The sequence below is a fragment of the Schistocerca nitens genome, chromosome 2 (assembly GCF_023898315.1).
Source record: "Schistocerca nitens isolate TAMUIC-IGC-003100 chromosome 2, iqSchNite1.1, whole genome shotgun sequence".
NCBI classification, from domain to species: domain Eukaryota; kingdom Metazoa; phylum Arthropoda; class Insecta; order Orthoptera; family Acrididae; genus Schistocerca; species Schistocerca nitens.
Genome location: NC_064615.1, coordinates 225,122,154 through 225,126,953, shown reverse-complemented (window position 1 = coordinate 225,126,953; position 4,800 = coordinate 225,122,154). Strand labels below are relative to the sequence as shown.

The 4,800-nt window shown below is 40.6% G+C and overlaps 1 non-coding gene across 1 annotated transcript; it reads left to right on the top strand.

The window, feature by feature from the left end:
* The first annotated feature begins 1,136 nt into the window (after window positions 1-1,136).
* Trnas-cga (transfer RNA serine (anticodon CGA)) lies at window positions 1,137-1,211 on the top strand. Its single transcript has one exon. It is a non-coding gene; the product is annotated as a tRNA-Ser (tRNA).
* Window positions 1,212-4,800: the final 3,589 nt, after the last annotated feature.

The window sequence follows — 4,800 nt, the reverse complement described above, 5'->3', positions numbered from 1 at the left end:
ATTCATAAACATTCTTTCTATTATTACTTTTCTGTTGCAATTTCATGTTCTGACACATTACATGGCCACCGAGCTTTGCCCCTCAATTTGGTCCTACGGCAATAGACGTAAAAAATACAAAAATAAAATATAAACAGTCCAATGAAGTTTCGTGAGCAGCTCTCTCGTGCGCAGACTTGTGTGAGGCCTTGCGTTGTCCTGGAGAAGTTCGTTTGCATTTTTGTGGCGACGAACATGCTGAACTCGTTTCTTCACTTTACTGACGGTAGGACAATAAACTTCAAAGTTGATCTTTGCTCCATGAGAGAGGACATCAAACAGAATAATCGCTTCAGGGTCCACGAAGTCTGTTGCCATTACTTTACGGGCTGACCAGAGGCTTCCAGCCAGGAATCCGTCCCTGTAGGGTGGCTGTTTTATTAATGTTCACAATACATAAAACTAATGTTCACCCTGTATAAAAGACTGTACACCTGTTTATAACCAAACTCTCACTAATCCTACGGTTTTTGGCCATTGGCGATGCAAACTGAAATTTGATGTATCGCTTCGGTGTTCATTTAACATCGACTTAGCTCCTGTTATCACAATTTTTCAATGGTTTAGCGGACAAAATCAAGGAATTCATTAAGGTCGCTTGAAATAACAACAGAACGTTTACGTTAATACTTTATTTTGTTTTAGCAGTACAGTGAAAGGGTAATGAATTTCATAAATGTGAAATATCTTCGACAAGTAATATGTACTTCTTGTCTTCGAGAAGTAGTGTAAACGAATGCCGTTATTTAAAAAAAAGGATTGTTGCCAAGTTGTTGCTCTTGAGCACGGTAATAGATGAAACTTCCTGGCAGATTAAAACTGTGTGCCCGACCGAGACTCGAACTCGGGACCTTTGCCTTTCGCGGGCAAGACAGTTTTAATCTGCCAGGAAGTTTCATAACAGCGCACACTCCGCTGCAGAGTGAAAATCTCATTCTGGAAACATCCCCCAGGCTGTGGCTAAGCCATGTCTCCGCAATATCCTTTCTTTCAGGAGTGCTAGTTCTGCAAGGTTCGCAGGAGAGCTTCTGTAAAGTTTGGAAGGTAGGAGACGAGGTACTGGCAGAAGTAAAGCTGTGAGTACCGGGCGTGAGTCGTGCTTCGGTAGCTCAGTTGGTAGAGCACTTGCCCTCGAAAGGCAAAGGTCCCGAGTTCGAGTCTCGGTCGGGCACACAGTTTTAATCTGCCAGGAAGTTTCATATCAGCGCACACTCCGCTGCAGAGTGAAAATCTCATTCTGGAAACATCCCCCAGGCTGTGGCTAAGCCATGTCTCCGCAATATCCTTTCTTTCAGGAGTGCTAGTTCTGCAAAGTTCGCAGGAGAGCTTCTGTAAAGTTTGGAAGGTAGGAGACGAGGTACTGGCAGAAGTAAAGCTGTGAGTACCGGGCCTGAGTCGTGCTTCGGTAGCTCAGATGGTAGAGCACTTGCCCGCGAAAGGCAAAGGTCCCGAGTTCGAGTCTCGGTCGGGCACACAGTTTTAATCTGCCAGGAAGTTTCATATCAGCGCACACTCCGCTGCAGAGTGAAAATCTCATTCTGGACGGTAATAGATGTTATGAAACTTAACAAAAGTTTAGAAGTTTTAAGGACATGTGCGGTAGAGTTAAGGTCTTATACCAGCAGACATCGTCTGGCCAGGAACGCACTATTTTCCTTTTCTATTTTGCTTTCTACGTCCTGCAGGCTTCATTCGACATGTGTTACTTTTCTTCGACGGTAGCAGAAATCCTTTACTTTTGCTACTTCGTCGTCCCAAATATTGATAAGTTTGTTGCTTATTAGATTTCTGTTACTTCTCGTTACATCTGGTTTTTTTTCGGTTTACCCTAAATTCATAGTTAGTGCTCTTTACACTTTCTGTTTAACAGACTATGAATATCTTCCTCACTTTTACTGGGGACAACATCGACATCAACGAATCTTATCACTGAGTTCTTTCATCCCGAAGTTTTAATTCTCTGCTGAACATGTCTTTTATTTCCATCAATGCTTCTTCGAGGTACAGATTGAACAGTAGGGACGAAAGGCTAAGTTCCTCATACTCTTTTTTAATACAAGCAATTCGTTCTTAGTCTCCCATTATTATTTTTCGATCTTTGTTCCTGTACAGATATTCCTTAGAATTCCGAACAGCTTGCACCATTTTACACTGTCGAATGCATTCCCTATGCCAACGAATACGGTTAACGTGTCGTAATTTTGCCATAGTTTTGCTTACATTATCTTTGTCGAGTATGATAATTCTCTCTCAGTTGCCTTTATCTTACCTAAATGCAAACTGAGTATCATTTAAGAAATGATGGTCATTTTCTTGTCCATTCTTCCTGTCAGCAACTTGGTTGCGTGAGATGTTAAGCTAATTTTGCGACAATTCTAGCAATTTTTGGCTTTTGCTATTTTCGGAATTGTGTTGATGATGTTTTCCGAAAGTCTGATGGTATTTTTCCAGTTTCATACATTCTACTCATCGGTTTGTGTAGATGTTTGGTTAAGAGTTCCCCCTCATGTTTTAAGAAATTCCGAAGAAATATTATCTATGCTTTCCATCTTATTTGCTAGCAAATCTTTCGAAGCTTTGTCAGATTCTGATTATAGAAACGGAAGAACACAAATAGCGTAAACCTGGTTACCTCCTCGAATATCACAGAGAACACCTCCGAGCATTGCGTTCCATGCAACGAATCGATCACCATCACCTAGAGCAAAGAACACTGCGTCATAAGTATGTAACTTTCTTTTTATTGTTTGGCTCAGTTTGCTTTTTAAGGTGCATTCTTCGCAATAGGGTAAGTGATTGATTATATTTCACTCGATAACAGCCTGCCAGTGTGGCCGAGCGGTTCTAGGCGTGTCAGTCTGGAACCGCGCGACCACTACGGTCGCAGGTTCGAATCCTGCCTCGGGCATGGATGTGTGTGATGTCCTTAGGTTAGTTAGGTTTAAGTAGTTCTAAGTTCTAGGGGACTGATGACCTCAGATGTTAAGTCCCATAGTCCTCAGAGCCATTTTAACCATTTGAACCCTCGGTAATGTTCCAAACAACGGCAGCATCCACCAACATTCGTGGAATACTCGCACAATTATATTCTAAATGTTGTTAACTGTTTAAAGTTAACTAAATAAAAAGTGATTTAAAAAGCTAATATACAAGTGCAGTATTGTTAGCATTAAGAAATTAGAACAGATTAATGTACTTTGATGCTTTTAAAGCGATAATAAAAACGGTCTGGCTCTACCCGTATATGTTTAAATGAGAAGCTTGTCGTGAAAATGGATCATCTAAAACTATACAGAGTAAATTGATAAAATGTTTCAGTGAAAATAATTTTTGGTGACTAACGCAGCGTTTCTTTGTGATTCAAATTCGACCAGCTCTGGACCGCCTGAAATTATTATTGGTTCTCCATTCTTCCAGCTGGGCTCTTTCTCTTTTCAAATTTTTTCCGTTTTTCCGTTCTGCTGTCTTCTGTCTTCTCTTTCATGAGTGAAAATTCTTCAACATTTGCCTTTATTTTCTTCTTGAAATCTCCGAAATTGTTTGATTTTTGTTCTGAATATTGCTCTATTTTAAATTCCTGCAACTGATGCAGCCCCCTATTGATCTATTTGACTGTCACAGATCATTTTATTTGGATTCTGGTTTTGAAATAACGAACAACTTATTTGGTTCGTTTGTGTACTCTCATTCGTTTCATAAGGGAAAATATGTAACACTTACGTCCCAAATTAGGTCTGAGACGTTTTTCTGTAACGTTCTTCGTAGTTTCTTTATCTTTAGTAACCATTTTAAGATGGTTTTTAGTGTAAGATGCTTTCGAATGATTTTTCTCTTTTTTCTCAGCTCGGGCTTCTTTCTGTACGCACATTCAGTTGCATTGGGAGCTTGAGGTTTTGTATCTACATAACTTAAGAGTGTGGAAAATAATCTTATAGTGCTGTCGACCTGTCCGATTACACAGTCTCAAATGTCTGAAGCCATGACTTCCACTGAGACGTTTACAACTTTTTCTGTGTGTGATGCAGCACCAAATTGTGGTACCAACTATTACTCTGTAGCTGCACTGTAACCTTCGCCGAAATGTCAGTTTCATCCAGTGACAGTTACTTCCCAGATCTTTCGCGACACAACATAATAAGCGTGACCAGCTTGAACTTCAACACCAGTGCCACTATCCGAGATATCAAGGACCAGTTACCACATTTGTGGGCCAGTTTGTCTCAGGAGAGGATGTTGTTGTTGTTGTGGTCTTCAGTCCTGAAACTGGTTTGATGCAGCTCTCCATGCTACTCTATCCTGTGCAAGCTTCTTCATCTCCCAGTACCTAGTGCAGCCTACATCCTTCTGAATCTGATTAGTGTATTCATCTCTTGGTCTCCCTCTACGATTTTTACCCTCCACGCTGCCCTCCAATACTAAGTTGGTGATCCCTTGACGTCTCAGAACATGTCCTACCAACCAATCCCTTCTTCTAGTGAAGTTGTGCCACAAGCTCTTCTCTCCCCAATTAGATTCAGTACCTCCTCATTAGTTATGTCATCTACCCATCTAATCTTCAGCATTCTTCTGTAGCACCATATTTCGAAAGCTTCTATTCTCTTCTTGTCTAAACTATTTATCGCCCATGTTTCACTTCCATACATGGCTACACTCCATACAAATACTTTCAGAAACGACTTCCTGACATTTAAATCTATACTCGATGTTAACAAATTTTTCTTCTTCAGAAACGCTTTCCTTGCCATTGCCAGTCTACATTTG